This window comes from Eublepharis macularius, chromosome 13 (assembly GCF_028583425.1).
Source record: "Eublepharis macularius isolate TG4126 chromosome 13, MPM_Emac_v1.0, whole genome shotgun sequence".
NCBI lineage: Eukaryota > Metazoa > Chordata > Lepidosauria > Squamata > Eublepharidae > Eublepharis > Eublepharis macularius.
Genome location: NC_072802.1, coordinates 63,754,936 through 63,776,658, shown reverse-complemented (window position 1 = coordinate 63,776,658; position 21,723 = coordinate 63,754,936). Strand labels below are relative to the sequence as shown.

Below are 21,723 nucleotides of genomic sequence, written 5' to 3'. Positions count from 1 at the left end.
TGATCCATCCAACAGCTTTAAAAGTAATGGAGAGATTGAAGTGAGGAAGTGAAACCGCCAGAAATAAAACTAAGCACTAAATTATGCCACTTAAATGTGAACAGTACCAAACGTCTAGTACCAGGTGTCTAGTGATGGGAGAAACACTGCACAAATGTGGTGCCACAACAGAGAAGACCCTGTCCATCTTAAGTACCTGCCTCACTGCAGGAAATGGCCATGCACTCAATGGCACTTAGGAGATTGATCTGAATGTTTGAGCAGGTTTGTACTGAAACAGATGATCCTTAAGGAATTCAAGTCGATCGACGAGTTTGAAGATAAGCTCTAACACTTATATAAGTGTTAGATAAGATGAGCTCTGAAGAGGGCAGGGTTTGGAGTGGAGGAAGGGCCTTAGGTATAATGCCATAGAAGCCACTCCCCCAGAGCTTTTTTTCTGGGAAAAGAGGTGGTGAAACTCAGTGGTGGAACTTTGGGTCAGCTGGAACAAGGGGGGAGTTTTTTAAAGTTTAAATCGCCCTCGGCGGAAATGGTCACATGGCCACCAGTCACGTGACCATTTTCAAGAGGTGCTGGAACTCCCTTCCACCACGTTCCAGCGGAAAAAAAGCCCCGCACTTTCCAAAGCAGCCATTTTCTCCAGGGGAACTGATCTCTGATGTCTGGAGATCATTTGTAATTCCAGGAGATCTCCAGTCCCCACCTGAAGGTTGGCAACCCTACCATTATAGTATGGGCACCTGTTTGCCCTGATAGGCTCATGCAGATCAGGCCCTGGCCCTTATAAAAGCTCCGAGGATGGCTCTTTAAGCCATTAGGAGGCCTATTCCTGCTTCACAAGAAAGGGCTATTCCAGTGGCTATTTCAGTTTGGTACGAGACACAATTATTTATAGATTAATTCAGAGAATGATCTGATTCAGTGAATAAAACAGCAATACTTTCTATCTAGTAGATAAGACACCAGCATTTCAAATCAAGACCTCCTTTGTCCTTCATGGCTTTCTGAAACATCCGGGAGAGGTTTTTTCGAACAGGTATTTTTACTCATTTGTTTGACGTGCTGCCATATTTGCCAGCCTTTTATCTCCTCTCGCTGCCTGTTGCTCTGGCTTCCCAACTGTTAATTTCTGTCCATATGTCTGAGCGTTTTTGAAGGCCTGCCAATATCCCTCAAGCTCCATATTCCACTTGTGGCCTCCCAGCTTTGTGCTGGTTTCCTGCCAGCAATCTGAGGCCGCTTGCTTAAGGCGGATCCCATCTGCCTCGTATGGGTCCTTTAGCACAAGCCAGGTGCTCTTCCCAGAAGTTCGTGGGGTTAATGCCTGGCCTGGCCAGAGATCAGCTGACTAATAATGGTATTTTAGTTCTGCCATGATAGCACGGGCGTCTGACAGGTTGCTGCCAGCCAGAGGTCATGAGTTCCTGGCTCAGATGCACAAACTTTTGAGGACAGATGAGAATGTTTAAATGAGACTGAAATGTCGCATTTACTGTCCCTCGGAGATTGACAGATGGCTAGTTAGTAATCCCTTCTCCGAAGGACTGGAATCGGAGAGTTTGTTTTTTTCCAGATCCTTTGGCTTACAAGCTCTTCAATAGCAGCTAGTTTGGGCAACCATCAGCACTTCTTCCCCTGCAACTAAAGCATCTTGTTCAGGATAAACAAACTAAAACTCTCATCAGTGTTATCAACTTTGGGCCAAGCTAGATGTGCAGGTTTTTAAAGAGTTGGGACTGGGCTTCCCAAACCCGGCTCAAGTTCCCTGCAGCTACACAGCAGCTTTGGGGAGTAGCCGTTAAAAATAAATGAGACCGTAAACAGCCTCAGAATGCCTCTGAAGGGGAGGAAGGGGCTCCTCCCTCACCCCTCAAGCCATTTCCCCACGTCAAAATAGCAGGGGGAGGAGTTTCTTCCCGTTTTTTAAGCTCCTCGTGGAGTATTCTGTGTATGTACAGCAGTAAAGACGGGGGCGGGGGGCGCCTCCAGTGCTATTGTGACACAGGAAAATGGCTTGAGAAAGGGAGGAGGAGCTCCTCTTCCCCCCATGGATCCATTCTGAGGCCATTTGGGCTCTCTTTTATTTTTTAACAGCCATTTACCTTTTAACTGCTGGGGAACCCGGACCCAACTCTTTAAAAACCTGCATGTCTAGTTTGGCCATTTGGCTCCAAAGATTCAAGCCCATTCCATCTTAGAGCCAAGCTAAAAGAGATAAATTACAGGAGGAGGAGCACGTGAAGGGAGTCGCGATGTTAGCCAGGAAGCTGAGTTTTAAAAGAGATTGGAAGGCTTTGTCAGTTTCCCCTCTTTACAGAGCCAGGGAGATCCCTGCTCAGAGGGTTTGTTCATTTCCTCTTTGCCACTTAGAAGGGGAGGTGAAACTGACAGAGACTTCTGGAGGCAAAGAGGAAATAAAAAAACCCTCTGAGCAGTCATCTCTCTGGCTCTGTAAAGAGGGGAAACTGACAAAGTCTTCTGATCTCTTTTAAAACTCCGCTTCCCGGCTAACATTGCGACTCCCTTCACGTGCTCCTCCTTGTGCAATTCGTCTCTTACAGCTTGGCTCTTAGTCAACTTAGTAAACATCTTTTATTTCTTGGGTAGGGATAAGTGTTTGCTATCCTGTTTCTTTTTCTAGCCATTCAAATATTTCAAAACAGGCTGTTTTGATGCCCGCCATTGTGTTTGTAGGTTCATCAGTACTATGCACACAAGTTGCAGAGCTTTCATTTGCGATTTATACAACGTTTACACATGCAACGTGCATCATTTATACATATAATGATGATTTATTGGTGCACAAAGAACACTGAAAGAGGTGTACATTTTAGGGGGGGGGACAGACACAGACAACGGGGTGAAAATAAAGAACCACAGGTTTGGATTTTCAGCCTGAATGAGGAATTTAAAATCGCTCCTATCCCTAGGATCCTTCTTATGGCTTCCTTCCTATGCCCTTCCCTTTTTAAATGTTTGCCTTGGATCTCTGCCTGTCGGAAGAGTGTGCGTTGCCAGCTGAGCCATATTTGATTTGTGTGAGATCAGCTTGGCAAGGTTCAAGCAATTTGTTTCTCCGCTGGGGGAAGCTCAACTGTGACAACATTTCAGAACCCCTTCCAAAGACCTTTCTGCAACAAGCGCAATTGACATCTTTTAAACATTTCTGAGGCCTGTCTAAGTGAAGCGAGCTCTTGACCTGCAGAAAGCTTGTGTGTTCCTGTAAGCTCGCAAATGGAGTTGCAGTTCTCATAGTGGAGCATTCTACAGTTGCAGAGTAGATGGTATGTTCTGGACCTGCAACGATTAACCCATTGCCATGGGCCTTATAAAAAGAGAGAGAGATTTGTGTATTTTCTGAGATAATTCCTATCCTATCTTATTCCTGCTTTGGGCGGGAGGTTGGACTAGATGGTCTGTAAGACCCCTTCCAACTCCGTGATTCTATGATTCTACCCTGGGCTTTTTTTCAGCTGGAACGCGGTGGAACAGAGTTTTAACACCTCTTGAAAATGGTCACATGGCCGGTGGCCCTGCCCCCCTGATCTCCAGACACTCCCCTCTGTCTGAAGATCAGGGGGCAGGGCCACCGGCCATGTGACCATTTTCGCCAGGGGCGATTTAAACTTAAGAAAACCTGTTCCAGCTGACCCAAAGTGACGTCATTGTGTGGTCCTGAGTTCCACCACTGAGTTCCACCACCTCTTTTCCCAGAAAGAAAGCCCTGATTTATCCTTTCCTATCCTCTCCACCAGAAGACCTGGGCCAACTACCATCTGGAACCAAAATGTCAAGACTTGGCACCAGGTAAATAACTAAGGAAAGAGGTGTCCATGGTGGGGATGTCATAAGCAAGAAGTCCCTGCTTCTTCTACCATCCCTCCTCATCTGGAAAGAGGGGGAAAGGGGGGAGGGGGCCTCTGAAAAGCTCAACTGGTGAATAGGTACCTACTGGGGTAAGTGGGCCATCAAGTACCTTGCTCCAAAGTCATTTAATAACACAATATTCGATTTATATACTGCCCTTCGGGAAAACTTAACATCCACTCAGAGTGGTTTACAAAGTATGTTATTGTTATCCCCACAACAATCACCCTGTGGGGGCTGAGAGAGCTCTGAGAAGATGTGACGGACCCAAGGTCACCCAGCTTGCTTCAAGCAGAGGAGTGGGGAATCAAACCTGGCTATCCAGATTCAAGTCCTGCCGCTCTTAACCACTACACCAAACTGGCTTGAAAGTCACTCACCAGGACTTTGCACTGGTCCAGAAGCAAATCAGCAGACAGCACAATTGTCTTTACAATAAAGGAAATCCTGATCAGCCTGCAAGGTGCCACACCCCCTCTATATACGCCATAAATCATATTTGTCATGAATATCATGGTGCTTTCTCCGGCAAAGTGTAAAAGTGACCTGATGTGCATCTTTAAACACTTATGGACACCCATCTAGAACTCTTGTCCAATGCTTTGCTTGAAAAATTTACCCCCAACTTAAGCACCTGTGTAGCCAAGAGCTTTAGAATGTGTGCCCAGTTTTTGTATTGGTTTCTTTTCCCTAGCCTGGTTGGAGGCTAAATCTCACCAACCAGGGCTGACCTCATCACCAAGATACTTACCGTGAAACAACCCTCTTGTATATCCTTTGACCAACCGTGTCCAAAGTCCATGCGGTGCATTTGTAGATCAGCTGATTGGGTCATGTGACGCCAGCTGACCTTCTGTTGAGTCCCTCAATGCTACTCCGGGTCAACTACTCTCATGACTTATTAGATCAGGTGACCACCTATAAGTATTTAGGGATCAATTTCTATCAATCAGCATCGTGGACAACTCACATTGATTTAACAAGACAGAAACTTAATAAAGTATTATCTGGATTATACACATTTCATAGAACAAAAGGTGGTTCATTAGTATCCCCCACCTTAGAAATATTTAAATCTAAACTACTCTCCCAAATGTTGTATGGTGCACCAATCTGGGGATTTGGAAATTTATATTCGCTGGAAGTAATACAAAATAAATTCGCATGTATAATGTTGGGAGCTCCAACATCATCAGTTATGGTAAGATCAGAGTTGGCTTTGCAACCAGTAACGACAGTAGTGCATAAACTTGTTATACTCTCATGACTACAACATAGCAGGATTTTTGCCTAAATTTCATTATGATCTTGTACAGGTTGCTGTGTACTAAGTCATATTCAGTCTGTCTATTCAGTATAAAAGGCAGAAGTTCTTGAGACTCACGAGCAGAGAATGGTCTTTCCCACCTCTTGGACACGTGATTCATTAACTGGCAATGCCCGGGATTGAACCTGTGGCCTTCTGCATGCAAAGCAGGTGCTATACCCCCTAGCCATGACCCCTCACTCATCTCAAGCCATTTGCAAATCCAGCCCAAATGTCTACTTTGACTAGCACCCGTTCTTGAAGGTATTTCCAAGCCCTGATATTCGAGAGAGTAAAGTACACATTTGAGACTGAATCTGGGACCTTGTGCATGCAAAGCATGTGCAGTGCCGCTGAGCTGTGGCTCTTCTCCAATATGGCAAATTAGCTATCTGCATAATTCAGCATGAGCATGGGTTACAGTGGGGGCATGTGCAATATCTCAAGTCAATTTGTGCTCATGGAAATGACTCAGATAACTCATTCGCTGCAAGGTGGTGCAATCGGCCAAGAAGGAAACACTTGGCTGCATGCAGAGTAGTCATGTGACCTACCCTTTGACCTCTATGGTACACAAAAGTATTTTCTGGGTACATACTTAAAATGACTTAATGCTGATTAGCTGCACACTAAAACTAGGGATGCAATGTTAATTGACCAAACCCCTTTTGACGGGCTAAAAAAGAACACAGATTCATCTTATGCATGTAAAGGGCAACCAAGTAGCAGCTGACTTATGATGACCCCAAAGAGTCTTCAAGGCCAGAGATGAACAGAGGTGGTTTGCCATTGCCTGCCTCTGCAAAGCAACCCTGGACTTCCTTGCTTCTACCCAGAGCCAATCCTGCTTAGCTTCTGAGATCTGACCAAATTGGGCTACCATGGGCCATTCAGGTCAGGGCACCTATTAACCAGGCAGATATTATTTTACGGAAATAAAGTAGGGGTGTGTGGTGGAAGTTATTACCAAAACTTTGGTTGGTGGAAGCCGTCGTGGAAGTGGTGATGCCCTTTTGCATTCACACCAGAGGTGGTGGAAAGTGCTCTCAAGTCATAGTTGACTTATGGCGACCCCTGGCAGAGTTTTCCTGGCAAGAGACTACCAGAGGTGGTTTGCCATTGCCTGCCTCTGCAACCCTGGCCTTCGTTGGAGGTCTCCCATCCAATTACTAACCAAGGCTGACCCTGCTTAGCTTCTGAGATCTGACAAGATCAGACTCACCTGGGCTATTCACGTCACACCAGAAAATGTGCCTACATCATCTAAAGACAAAGTAGGCATTTTCCCTTCATGGTGTTGGTTTTTATTCAGAAGCAAACACATGCAGATTTAGTCAATTAAAGCTGATACGATTAAATGACTAAAATTTGTTTAATTGCCGCACTTAACAGCCTCAGAATATCTTGTCATAATCACCGTCACAGTGGTAAAGGGTGGACTTCTACCCTTGCAATTCATGGATGAGACTGAGGTCTGGGATTCTGGACCATTATGTGATTTATGTCACCGGTCCCCAACCTTTTTGGCACCAGGGACCGGTTTCGTGGAAGACGAATGGGGGGGGGGGGAATGGTTTCGGGATGCTAGCAATTGTGCACTTTATTTCTATTATTACATTATAATATATAATGAAATAATTATACATCTCACCACAATGCAGAATCAGTGGGAGCCCTGAATTTGTTTTCCTGCAACTAGATGGTTCCTACCTCGCCTGCTCCCTGGAGCCAGCTCTGCATTCACCCACCACTTACCTCCTGTGTGGCCCAGTTGCTAACAGGCCACGGACCGGGACTGGTCCACGGCCTGGGGGTTGGGGACCCCTGATTTATGTAATCAAGGGCTGATTGGATTCTTTTCGAATAAATAACAAAAAGCACAATGCCTGTTGTGTATGCTTAGGCTAATTATTTCCAGCAGAAAGACTTCCTTCCATCCTAAACTAAGAAAAATCTAAAGTGATATATGCTGCAATCCCAAGGACACTTCCCTGAGTGTATGTCCCAATGAGTAACATGGGACTTACTTCTGAGTAGACCTGATGAGGCTTGCTCCCCATATACTGCTCCCTTCCTACCCCCCTTTGAAAGCCTTCGCTTTAATGCCAGGATTACAACACATGTGAAAAGAGACACTCTCTATGTCTCTATGGGGCATTTTCTGTTTGCCTGAAATAGGTTGTCAGGCTAGATGAGCCAATGTTCTCCGTTTCATTTCTTTTTTTATATTCCTTAATGCTTTTATCAACAGTTTTGGTAAATTCATTCGTAACAGCAACTCCACCTCCAAATGAAGTCCCCACTTTCATTTATAAAGTAATCACACATTAGTTCTTTCCAGGGCTTTTTTTCTGGGAAAAGAGGTGGTGGAACTCAGTGGGTTGCCCTCGGAGAAAATGGTCACATGGCCGGTGGCCCCGCCCCCTGATCTCCAGACAGAGGGGAGTTGAGATTGCCGTACGCGCCGCTGAGCGGCGCGTAGGGCAATCTAAACTCCCCTCTGTCTGGAGATCAGGGGGTGGGGCCACCGGCCATGTGACCATTTTCAAGAGGTTCCGGAACTCCGTTCCCTCGCATTCCCGCTGAAAAAAAGCCCTGGTTCTTTCTTACAAACAGATGCATGCATGTACTGGTAGGATGTCCATACATTCATTGCAACATGTGAACAGAGCTATTGAATCAAACCATTGGTCTATTTTATTTTATTTGTATTTATTTACAGCAACTGCATGCCACCTTTCTATCTGAAATATGGTCCCCAAGGAGACGAACATTCAAATGCTAACAATTAAAAACCACATTTTCGAACAATTTAAATTTAAACCCACATTGAAAATAGTATTTAAAAATTCAGCATGCAGAAACACATAACACAAAGTTATTGGGGACTGGACAGACAAAATACAAAGCCTTCGCCCACTAGCAGAAGGCAGCCATAGGGGGGGACAGACAAGTCCTCCTGGGGAGGGAGTTCCAAAGTTTTGGTGCCATGACTAAAAGGGCCCTTCAGATGCCAGCAACCCCACCCCCAAATGAAGTCCCCAGTTTCATTTATAAAGTAATCATCACACACTGGCTCTTTCTTACAAACAGGCATATGCACGTACAGTTGGATATCAGTGCATTCATTGTAACATCTGAAGCAGGGTGTCTGAAGGTGACTGGAGGGACTGGGTAGGTTCATATGGGAGGAAGTATCAAGCCAGTACTATCTACGCCAACTGTCAGGGGCAGGGGTCCCATTCCCCTAATGGAGGTGGGCAATCCCCCTCCCCCAGTTTCCATTGCCACATCTCAGAGCATTGATGGGAGAACATTTTTTAAAAAAACACAGTCAAGTGTAGCATCACATCACTTCCAGGGGAAAAAACCAACAATGATATAGAATAGTTCTAGAAATCATTGGAAACTTTGATTTTACTGTACAGTTTCCAGTGATACCTAGAACTACTCTAGGCCGCTCCCCTTTTTTTAACCATAAGTGGTTTGACACCGCACCTGCTTCTGATTTCACAGATAACTCCTTAGCTGCTGAACTACTGTGGTTGAAAATACAAGCAAAATTAGGTTTGAAGCATTTTTCTAACCTTTAGTTTCCGCCTCCCCGGGTGGAATCTGACAGGTCTTAAAAGAAAAGTTGCAAGATCGCTGGGGGAGAGGAACTTTGCAATTCCACCCAGAGAGGGGAGGGGAGGAAGAGACCTGGCAGATTCCACTGGAGATGGGGCTGAGGGAACTAAAGGCTTGTGCCCATAAACTACACTAGAAAAATGCTTCAAACCTAATTTTGCTTGTAATTTCAACCATCCTCTCCACAGAAATCCCAAGGGGCTCTTTTAAAACTACATTTCCCACAAAACATTGTGTCACCCAATACTTGAAGAACACATGCCATGTGTCACTTGTAGTTTGACTCTGAGGGCCAAACTACAAGTGACGAATGACACAGGTTGGACACTTGTCAGCTTCTCTCAAGTTTTGATGGGAAATGTAGGCAGCTTGGCGGAATGTTGGACAAGTGACAGTTGAAAAATTCATTAGACAGCAGTCAGAGAGCCAAGCTGCAAGACCAGGATGCCTACATTTCCCATCAAAACTTGAGGGAAGCTGACAAGTGTCCAACCTGTGTCAGGCGTCACTTGTAGCTTGGCCCTGAGACTCCCCATTTTTTTTTACTTTCTCCCTTGGTATTGTTGGAGCAGGAGGTCCTTCAAAAGCGATAAATGAAAACGAAAACATTAGAAATGTAAGTATTCTTATAGACAGGCTAAAAATCCTCTGCAGAGATGGATTCAACAGACCACATTCCCCCGCTGCATTATTTTCAATCTGCTTTCTGACCTTAGGTGAATCACTTTACATTCACTGTATGTATACATTTCTCGCTAAAGGACCTTTTAACAAAACAAATATATACCTTCTCATACCCTCAACCCTCAGTAGAACAACCTTCTGTGTGTGCTTTTGGCTTCAATATTAATGGGAGTTAGACTTGCGTGTCTAGAAAATACAGTCTCTTGTCAGACTCTGAAAGGGCTTATTACCTTCTGATCTACAATTGACGGACTGGAGATTCTCCAGCGAGGACAGCAAAGCTGATTGCAAATGCAGATCAGGCGCTAAATTGAGAAGCTAAGCTATGCATACCGGGAACACCTGTGAGAAGGCTCTGGTGTTTCTTGCTGTCAGAATTGGTTTCGAAATGAACAGAAGCTTCAACACAGGGGAAACGAAAGAATATCCAATGTACAAACGCAATGTGTTCCAGCTATGATTTACCTGCATTTGAATAAAGAGAATCCTGGAAGGTCTTACACCTGTTGAGCATAATACCAAAGCACTGCTACCTCCATCTCTGGGTAGGACAGTGTTTCAGGGTTTTCAAAATCAGACATCCATTTGCGATTGCTGTAGTTGATCAGGGTGACCACCAGCTGTCTGGATAGGTTTGCCAACCTCAAGGTGCTGTCTGGAGATCTCCCGGAATTACAACTGGTCTCCAGGATACAGAGATCAGTTCCCCTGGGGGAAATGGCTGCTTTGGAGGGTGGAATCTAAATAGAGTTGACCGTCTGCAGGTGTTCAGTAATCGAATACAATAGGACCATGGTGTGAGCATTAGAAGTACTTCTAAAGTCTCCAGGTGGTAGCTGGAATTCTCCCAGAATTGCAACTGATCTCCAGGCCATAGAGATCAGTTCTCTTGAAGAAAACGGCTGCTTTGGAGGGGGGACTCTGTGGAGGCCCCTCCCTTTCACAACTCCCCTCCCCGGGCTCCACTCCCAAAATCTCCAGATATTTCCCAGCCCAGAACTGTCAACCCTAATTCTACAGCATCACATCATTACAGAGCTCCCTTCCCTTTCCAAATGCCACCCTCCCCTAGACTGCACCTCCAATTCTCTAGGAATTTCCCAACCTGGACTTGGCATCTCTAGCACAGTCCCTGACAACTCGCATTAAATACTGGAATACTACATAGGGAGACAACTCCCATTAAATACATTCCAAGCACATGCAGCTCAAAAGGGATTCAAAAAACTTCCTGCCATGGTGGTTTGGGCTCCAGAAAACAACATGGAAGGGAAGAGACTAGCCCCTCCTCTCCCCATACTTCAGTTCTGAGCAGAATTGGACTCCCGAGGGCTTTAAACATACTTTTCCTTGCAGCTGCTCTGTGGCTGCAAAGAAAGCGAGGAGAGCCTGGGGAAGCCCTAATGGGCTCATCAGAAAAAAATGTATCGTGTAGTTTGGCCCTCAGGTTCCAGGTTCCTGGTTTAACCAACTAGGGAGAACACTCAAAGCCTGGTTCCCTTAATATCTATATGGGACTACCTCAATATCTTAAATTGTCCTGGGATATCCAGTTTCTTGTATGGAACAAGTGTCCTGTTTGAGAGGCAGTTAGCAAGTTGACTAACTTGCTAAGGAAGTAGATCAGATAAGAGGCTTTGGGAACACGTTTTTCAATTAGGCAGTGAGAACAAGCCAGAGGTGAGAGAGCTTAAAAACTTCTTGCTGGCTTTTAGGACTTATTTAGGCAAGGCAGCCTGTGTATGCCAAACATGAAGTAGGAAACTGACAGGTATCCCATCACTCAGCGTCCGCTTGGACATATCCCGTTACGTTAATGATCCTCAGAGGACTGGCTGCCCGTTGAATTAAAAGCGGCATTCCAGGTAAAGGGAGAAAATTAACATCGTTCGACTTTCAAAGGTGGCAAAGATGCCTGCAGTGCCTAATGAAATGTTGGAGCTCTGATGTTTGAAATTTGCAGGAACAAACAGCCAGATAGCAGTAGGTTTGTGTGGGTGGAAGACAAATTTGAGCCTAAATGAGTGATGTGGTTGTACTTAATGAGATGCAGCTGAGGCAAAAAAGAATGAGTCAGAGCTCATGCCGGGACGGATTGAAACATTAAGAATACACTCAGAAGGTACACTCACAAACACTAGGGATGCCGGGCCAAGCCTGGCAACTTGCAGGAGGGTTGGGGGCAGGGGAATGGAGGGTGCAATGTCACCAGCGTCACAAAGGGAGGTCTAGGAATTGTTGGAAACTATAGTAAAACATAGCAACTTCGGCAAGTCCCCTAGGTCCTAGATCAGGGGTCCCCAATATTTTTGAGTCTGTGGGCACCTTTGGAATTCTGACATAACATGGTAGGCATAATCTTCCAATGGCCAATTAGAAGCCCTCCTGGGCGAGAACCCCACCTGGCCCCATCCGCTTTCTAAAACACTTGGTGGGCAGATTCCATTGTGCACATGGGCACCATGTTGGGGACTCCTGGCCTAGATCAAAGCAAAGGTTCTTGCTTTCACTTATCTATCACAGTCTCAGCAAATGTGTCTCTCCTCTTCCTATTCAAACAGGAAAATACCATATATTTTCTTTCCAAATGTATTACTATTACAGAACTGTTTCCTATCTGAAATGAAGAGCAGAGTATCTGGGCAGAATCAAAGTAGAGACAGCTATATTCCATGTTCTACTGCAAAGCCAAACAATCCATTAGATACCTTCCAGCTCTATGAATATTAGTCCATTTACCTAATCTAGATAAATTTATCACCAGCATAAAACTGTAGCACAAAATGCAAAGTCTATCAGCGTCCTTTGTCTTAAAATCACCATAGCACTTGGGTACCTCCAACGGCAATTCCCCAAATTAGCAGGGTCCTTAATGCAATAAGTATCTTGATCAAATTCACAAAGCCAGATGGCAATGTTTGTGGGACCATCTTGATATCTGAATTTATTTATTCATCAGAATGGATCCCTTGGTGTATTCCCCAAAGCACTGCCGTGCGGTTTAGCAGCGCGTACAAAATTGGCTTTTGTTCATCTTTATTTTATGAAAGGAGAAAAATCCATGAAATGAGATAAAAGAAAAAAGAAAATGAGAACTCTCCTGTGGGCAAGGGGGGAGGAAAAAGCTGAAGTTCTAACACAGAGCCTGAAATCCACACGGAACAATTATAGGTTAAGAGGAAGGACGCCTGCAAAGCCCTGCGTAGGTCTATATTCTCAAAATCACTTAGCACCACTGAAATGTATTATTTAAAAAAATTATATCTTGCCTTTCTGCAATTCAAGTTACAATTGTTAGAAATACCAACATATTTATATAACACACAGCATAAAACATTAATTTAAACAATTACCTACCCCCAGTCAACAAGGCAGCAAGTGGCTTAACGAGAATAAAAACATAAAAGAAAAACTAAATACTCCATGCCAATACATTAACAAAAGCCCTACAGAAAGGATATATTTAATATGTGCTCTGGCTATGGTTGCCAGCATGGGTGGCAACCCAGGGGGAGCATTTGGAGGGGCGGGGACAAGGGGCATTAGATTCCTGGCATAGCCGCTTGCCAGTGGAATCAGCTCTTCGCATCAGATACAAAACATAACAATACAACACGGAAATAATTTAGGGGCCAATTCATTTCAGGACAATGAAACGAAGCTATAAGAAGGTGAAAATACAGATATTCTTCTCTGCTCAATTTATCTCTGTCATCTGCTCCTCAATTCCTGACAAGAGAAGATGGAATCTCCATTATTTTTTAAACTTCTAATTGCAGCTGCATGAGGGACCTGATCACGGTGCAGCGGGGTGAGGGTTATCTCTCTTCCCCTCTGTGCCACTGTAGTGATGTAAACTGCAAACTCAACTTAAAAATTATGGTGGATCCTTTCATGGATCACCTGTACCAAAATATCTGCCCCTAAGAGTTCCTAAGGCAGGGGCTTGATCATTGCATGATCAAGTGGAGTGCAAGTGAACTGGGAGGAATACAAGTGAGGGCCAAGCTACACATGACGAATGACACTTGAACAGCAAGTGTATTTCTCCCTGTTCACTTGCCCTCCACTCAATCCACTTGCCGTTCAAGTGTCATTCGTCATGTGTAGCTTGGCCCTCAGTCTCTTCACTTGCAGTTCAAGTGTCATTTGTCACTGGTAGCTTGGCTCTCAGTAAATTGTCATGTTAATGCAGTGATGGAGAATGCCCTCGAGTCATAGCTGGTGGGGTTTTCTGTTGGAAGAAGGGACTGGCAACGTCTCTTGCTCAGGCCTTTAGGACTGCCAGAAGAGAAGAAGGAAGGCAACAACCATAGAGACAGATAGATAGGCTGTTATCAGTCTCCTTCCTGCCAGGGGAACTTCCTTCCTTCCCTTCTTTCCTCTTCCTCCTCTCTCTTCTTCCCTGCATGTAGCAGGAGAGGCAGCACAGTGTCTCCTCCTGAGAGAGATGGCCTACTTATAATCTAATGCCATCCTAGCCAGTTAGTTCAGTTATTAGTTCTTTCTCTCCACTAAACTTATGTTAATATATTTCTTTAGATAAACAGTTATTGGTTCTCTAACTTGGATGAGAGCTTTCAGCGTGTAGTTTGTTTAGTTAACGTGCCTTAACTAAAACCCAATATTTTCATGGCAAGAGACTAGCAGAGGTGGTTTGCCATTGCCTGGCTCTACAACCCTGATCTTCATTGGAGGACTTCCGTCGAATTACTAACCAAGACTTACCCTGCTTAGCTTCGGAGATATGACGAGATCAGGCTCACCTGGGCTATCCAGGTCAGGGTTAATGCAATATAAATAAGCGAGTAAGTAGGTGGTGGGAGGGAACCAAAAAATAATAAACTTTTTTCTTCCTTTTTTTCTCTCAAGAGAATTGTCAGCCATAACTGGCAAGCTAATGGGACAATTTGGTGGGGTGGGGACAATCTTTTCTTCAGCACAACAAACTACGTGCGATGTCACTTCCGCTGCAAAAATGGAAATGATGTCATTGTGCCAGGGTGACACTCTAGAATTCATGCAGAAGGGTTTGGTGGAATCCCAGACCATCACTTTGACATAAAGCTGTCCCCAATTTCCTCCTACCAGCCTATTAAGTAGTGGAGGGGGCACAGGGGCACAGGCTGAGAGGTCTTCTGCTATACTGGCAGACTTGGCCCACCTATAACAGAAAGTTAGCCTTTTAAATGCTGCTGGGAAGTAGGAAGTGATTTTCTATTAGTTCCGAAAGGAAAATAAATTATAAATAATGCAGATTATGTAACCCTTTTTGCCCAGTGGCTAAAATCTCTGGAGAATATTTAGCCTCGGAGATGAATAGGGCTGTCACATTAAAAGTTGAATTCACACCAGAGGAGTTTGCCTATATAAATATCTGTCCAGCTTTTTTCTTTGTTAGATTGCTTTGAACAATGGTGATTGTGATGCGTCTGAGCAGAAAATTAGATTTCTCTTTGTTTTAAAAACTGATCAGCAAAGCTCCACTCATATGGATCAGATTAAAAAGTTAATTGCTCAACAAGGGCATGCTTAAAGGGGCTCTGTCAAACTGAAAGCGAAACAGTCAAAATCACACAGAAATGTATTACACTTTGTGGACTGAAGAGCTGTTTAAAGGTAACGTTTTTTGAATACATACATTTCTTTAAACTTTCTAAAACTGTAAAAAGAACTGTGATATTAAGGTCAAATAGGACCAAACTAAGTCACAGTTTCAGAAAGACAAATGATGTATTACAAAATGATTCCAATTTGATGGAAAACAAATATAAAATACTGCTAAAGATTTTTTAGAAATTGTATAATGGGACAATTATAGAATGGTGGTTTAGTGTTTATGATGACCCTACAGAAGGCGACAGAGGACAGAGCCCTGAAACCTTTCTCATGAAATTTGTTATGAGCTCAAAAAGATTTCCTGAAGCTATGGCTATTAAAATGATAAATTATGGAAGGGACAGCACCTCCTTATCTTTCCTGCAAACGTAGAATTTTCACTCATGTTTGGGTTTTGGAGACCCCCAACACATTTGATGTCCTGAGTTTCATTTCTCCTCATGGTTTTATTCCGGAAGGTATCTGGTGGAAGGTAAACGGTTGTGACAGACCTGGCTAAGCCTGATCACAGGGGCAGGGAGGCTAAACATGGACTTGCTATTCCCCCGCCTGGGGTGGGGGATCCCCTGCTATATAAATATAGCATCTCCCACCCCCACTTACTGTGCCAGCAGGGGGCACACTCCCAGGGGTGCCTCCCCTGGCGGCACAGGGATGCTTCCGCACCCTGCAGCGGCACACTCCTGCACCCCGCAGCAGGCCCATTTCGGGCTGAATCAGGCCCCTCGGGCTGAATCGGGTTATTCAGCACTTTGGCGAGTGCAGGAGTGCTCCAGGGCCACCCTTTGACTTGTGTGATGATGTCAATTCCTGGAAGTGATGTCATCACGCCAACCAGGAGTGCACACGCACTGCACACACATGCGAGATGAAGACAAGGGGAAGGAGGGGAGATAAGAGCCAGCGTCCCAATCTCCTGCCAGGACAGTGAAGGGACCTGGCAACCCTAGCAAAACAGAGGATAACCGGAACCTTTCCCCCTCTCCATCTGAGGTCAGCTCCCAGATATTCCTGAGAGGTTCCGGCCTCCTGAGCCAAGTTGGGACCTTTACAGGCAGGCAGGCTGGACAATTCGTTGTTTTTCTCTCACCAAAAGGAACCTCTCTTCTACTCCATCCTGCTGTGGTCTCTGTCAATCAGTTGCGGATGGCCTCTTGTCACTGTAATAATCTCCCGTGGCAAGAAAAAGGAGAGTGATCTTGAGGCTGTCAGAATGACTTGCTTCAGATTTTTAATGAAACGCTCAGTTTGGATTTGTTTAATCAAAGCCCGGGATCGATAAGCGCCGAGCCGTTGCTCGCAGAGTTAAAAGGGCACTCCCCAGAGGAATGCCTCAAGGCTTTTCCTTGCTGGATTTCAGCGCGGATGAGAAATTAGCAGGACAAATATATAGCATGCATAATTCTGTAATGCAAAGGCTAAGAGTTTATACTTCAATCCCTCCTCCGCTAGATATCTTTTAAAAAAAAGTTCTTCCCTTGATCCATAGCGTAAATAATAGCATCCATTTAAGTCTATGGACCAGGAGAGTGCCACGGCAAGAAACAAATGGAAGTGAGTGTGATACTATTTGCAAGGACGTTATTAGCAGCTGCAAACTTTGTCTCTGGTATGACAACCGGCCTTGGCGAACAGTCAACAATCAATGGAAGGGGCATGGAATAAATGTCACACTGGGGATGAGAGAGAGAAAAGAGCGTAAGTCAAGGTAAAAGCTTCATGTTGCAAACTCTCCTTGAATTCTCTGTTCTATAAAGACAAGATGAAACAACTTGGGAAAGTAGTATCGTAGCAAAGGGAGAGATGCCATGGAACATTTGCCCATAACCTTTGGTAAAACCTGAGATCTTTTTGCTCCTTGCCCATTGATAACCAGTGTGGTGTTCACGGGAGCCAAGATGCCTGCTGGTGTGTTTCTTGGTGCCCACTTGCTTCCCTACCTTTGCAACGGTTGTGGCGTGTGCTTGAATTTTCTTTGTGTGTGGTGGGATAGAGATATACCCCTTCACATTCCAGGGCTGCTGCCAGGCTCTGGGCCAAGCTATTATTTATTATTGGTACCTTTCCTGCTGCCTGCTCAGGTAAGGTTTCTGGGAGTGGTGCGGTAGGGATCTACCCCTTCAAGTTCCAGGGCTTCCCTCTTATTGCTTTTCCTACTCCTGCCTATAAATGTTGTTTGCATTTTGTTGGTGTTTCTTTGGGAGAAGAGAAAGTTAGCTGGGGGAAACTACATGCAAATGCTAAATAACCTGCCTGCCAGACATGCACAAAACATTATAATGGAAGTCATTCTTGGAAATGGAGCACGTTGAGTCCCAACCTGGGAGAAAGAATAAAAAGGGTGGTGATGGAGGAGGAGCAAGACAGAGAAGTGCTTGCTACAATATGAGCTGGAAGCACCTCAGGCAGCCATTTTCTGATTGGGCTTGCCTTCTTAGCAGCCATTTTGTGATTGGACTCTTCCCTGTGGCAGCCATTTTGGAGCAATGCCTACTACATTTATTTTCTCAAAACTGCCTGCAGGCTCAATGATGAATAACAAAGAACGCATGAAGCTGCCCATAGGTCCATCTATCTCAGTATTGTCTACTCTGACAGTTGTGTGGCAGAGTTTACATCACCCTCCACTTGCTTCACTGTTTTAAAAAGATATCTAGCAGTGCAATCCTGTGCTGAGTGACTCCAACCTAAACCAACTGAAATCAATGGGCTTAGGCTGGAGTAACTCTACATAGGATTGCGCTGAAAATGGAGGTTTTTCCAAGTGTATTTCTCTTTCACCAATTTAGTTGATCAATTATTCAATTATGACCATGAATCAACAACAATTCTTTAATTGCTTGACAGTCCTGTTCTTTTTTATATAGAACAGAAAGTCATCAATAGCGGCTAACCATCTGTGGGAATTCATGCTTGGTTATAATGAAAGGGAACAGTTAAAATATCTCGTTACCTAAACAAACATTCCGTTTACGTAAATGCACAATGTTACATTTATTTACATCATTGTGGATGACATCTGCAGTCGCTGGAGACACAACACACTCTCTCTATCCACTGGAACATGGGCATAAATTATCATTAGCAAACACCCTCCAGCCTTACACGAGAAACGGTTTTGTTGCTATCTCATCCCATTTCTATGTTCTGTACAGTTTACTCATCTTTTAGTTAAAATTGCCCAAGTGTTTTCAAACAACTCTATGTCCTCAGACTCTAGATTTTTCAAATGAAGATCAATGTTTTAATATGCCCCTCCTCTGTTTACCCAGCTGTTTCATCCTCCTACGGTTGCCAGGCTAGCAAGTACTGGGAGACTTAGTTGGGGGGGGGAGGCTCCCCAGAAATACGGTAATATCGCTGGCAACACAGTGACATCATTTCTGGTTCAACCTCCAGAAGTGATGTCATCATGTATGGACAATGCTCTAGCACTCACTCCAAATTCCGTGGTTTAAACATAGAGTTTGGGGCGGATGCTAGATTGCTGCCAGATGTGGTGATGTCATTTCCAGATCATGCCAGTAGTGACTTCATGGCATTGGAGCAACACCAATCACCCCCCCATTTCCCCCAGAAGTTTTTTCTAGCTGCCCAGCTGAGTGGCAGGGACAGAGCCAATAGGGACAAGAATTCTCCTGCTTACTCCCTCCCCATTATGTCTTGTACAGCCTTGCTTCGAAAATAAGAATGTTTGGGACAGGCAAGCAATCAGAAAGCAGCACATGTTGCAAAGCAAGGCCATGAGGAGACGACTGTTTCTAAGCGCCTGGTCAAAATAAAAAAGGTGTCATATTCACCTCAGCAGACCTCCCAGAAACGTCTGGTCCATTTCATTTACGTGAGCCTGTCAACCAGCGGCACTGCAAAAAGCAGCTCCCGATTTGATGGCTGCGCCCGTGACAATAAGAAAGTGGCCTGCGGTCTGGAGATCGTTCTGCAATTGAGTAAATGGCTATTCCCCAAGGTGACTGTGTTACAGATGGACACTCTGCCTAATGTTATTGGATGGAGTGTAAGGCCTTCCTTTCCCTTGCTAGTGGGAAAAGGAAGGAGGGGGGGGAATGTCATTTGTCAATATTTGTGAGCATTTAGCTTCCAATTTTCTGCAGTCATCAATCTGATTTTTCTTAATAAGCTTTGCCAAACTGCGGGCTGGCGTGGTGGAAACTAGAAGAAAGTCACAGGGAAAAGTAATTTGCAGGATCAGTTTTGCTTACTATCGGTGAGTTATTTTCCAATAAAGCAACGGCCCCACATATCTTTCAAGCCACATCCAGGAGGAAAACAATTTCAGCTCTGAGAAATATGGGTGAGTCTCATGCCCTCTGATGTTCAGTGCCCAAGAGCCACTCTGTGACAAGGAGGATCCCGATAAAGGTCTAAATTGTATTTAGATCTATAATGTGCATTATTTTTTTTCTTCTAAAAATGCAAATGCAACTCTTTAGACCTGGCTGGTTTTCCACCCTATCCAGTGGAAAACCTGGCTTAATGAGGTTTGGCAAGCAGTTTTTAAGACACGGCTAAACCAAAAAGCACTCAGTACTAGACATGGGCATGAACCCCAAAAAATTAAGGAACCTGTGTTTCGTGGTTCAGTGCTGCCGACGAACCCAAACAAAGGAACCATAATGAACATTTCCAGTTACCAAACCAGTTTGCGGTTCGTGAGCGTCAGAACAGCCCCCGTTGCACTTAGAGAGCCCATATTCACAGGGAATGTTTAGCAGGCTCTCTTCCAGCCAGCATCCAAGTTTGGTCAAGATTGCAAGAGGGATCTTGGAGTTATACCCTCTCCAATCTGAGGCCCCCAGGAAACTCCCACTCGAAACAATTAGAGCCACCAGTTGACGTTGGCCCAGTGTAGATGATGCCATGTAGATGATGCCACCTCGATACAGGCCACGGACCTGGTGTCAGCCATGGCAACACTGGGACTCTCCCAATTTGTATCGGCACCCACACATGAAGCAGGCCACACGCTAGATCTGATCTTCGGGATGGGATTGGATGTGGTTCTGGATAAAGTAGAGTTGGTGCCATGGTCAGACCACGCGGTTGTGAAGGCCCGGCTGGGCGTGCCACCCCCCTCCTGCAAGGGCGGTGAGCAAATTTATGCTCGCCCGCGGAGACTGATGGACCCAATTGGGTTCCAGAATGCTCTGCGGGAACCAATGCTCCACGGTGGTTCATTAGATGAGCTAGTGGAGGGCTGGCAAGTCCGGCTCTCTGAGGCCATCGATGAAATCGCCCCCCGTCGTCCTCTTCGCTGCCGGAATCGCCGGGCTCCTTGGTATACGGAGGAGCTGCGGCAACAGAAACGGGAGCTAAGACGACTTGAGCGCGTGTGGCGGCGATCTCGTGACGAGGAAGCAAGAACATCTTATAGGCTGTTTATGAAGTCCTATGAGATGGCGGTGAAAGCTGTGAAGAAAGAGTATTATGCAGCTTCCATCGCATCAGCTAGCTCTCGCCCAGCTAAATTATTTAATGTGGTCCGTTCATTGGTCTCCCAATCAGGTGGAGACCATCAAAAGTTGAATTTGGAGATAAGCTGTGAGGCTTTTGCGAGCTTTTTTACTGATAAGATCTTGCTTCTCCGCCGCGACTTACCAGCCACAGTTGATACAGTAAATGAACTAGAGGCCCCTTGGCCATCTTCGGGACCCATATTAGATCATTTCAGCCCTCTTTTCGGGGAAGAGGTGGACAGGATTCTGCAGGTGGTACGGCCTACCACGTGCCCCTTGGACCCGTGCCCGTCATGGCTGGTGAAAGCCAGTGTTGACGGGCTTCGGAATTCCTTGGAGGCGATTATAAACCTGTCCTTGAGCTCTGGGGTTTTTCCCAAGGCGCTGAAGGAAGCTGTGGTACGGCCTCTTCTGAAGAAATCATCATTAGATCCTGCTGACCTGCTCAATTACCGACCAGTTTCCAACCTTCCGTTTTTGGGGAAGGTGATTGAGCGGGCGGCAGAGAAGCAACTGCAGAATTTCCTGAAGGAGACCTCAGCCCTAGACCCCTTCCAGTCTGGTTTCCGCCCGGGACATGGTGTCGAGACATTGTTGGTCGCCCTCACAGACGATCTCCGCAGACATCTGGATCAGGGCGGATCAGCACTGCTGATTTTGCTGGATCTGTCAGCAGCGTTTGATACGGTCGATCATGAGCTTTTGACCCACCGCCTTGCCGATGTGGGGATTCAGGGGACAGCACTGCAGTGGCTGGTCTCCTTTCTCCACGATCGGGGACAGAGGGTGGCGCTCGGGGAGAGGGTGTCATCTCGTAGGCCACTGGTTTGTGGTGTGCCACAGGGAGCGATACTCTCTCCATTATTATTTAATATCTATATGCGCCCCCTCGCCCAGCTGGTGCGGAGTTTCGGGCTTGGGTGTCACCAATACGCGGATGACACCCAGCTTTATCTGTTGTTGGACGGGCAGCCTGGATCGGCCCCTGATGCCCTGGAGCGTGCTTTTGAGGCTGTGGCTGGTTGGTTGAGACAAAGTCGGCTGAAATTGAACCCCACGAAGACGGAGGTCCTGTATGTGGGTCGTGGGGAGATGGCTTTGGGACCCCAGCTTCCTACACTTGATGGGGCAGCACTTACA

The 21,723-nt window shown here is 45.5% G+C and overlaps 1 pseudogene; it reads left to right on the top strand.

Annotated features, from left to right (window-relative positions):
• The window catches only part of LOC129341004 (cyclin-dependent kinase 1-like), a 34,833-nt pseudogene that overhangs the window by 280 nt on the left and 12,830 nt on the right, over positions 1-21,723 (top strand).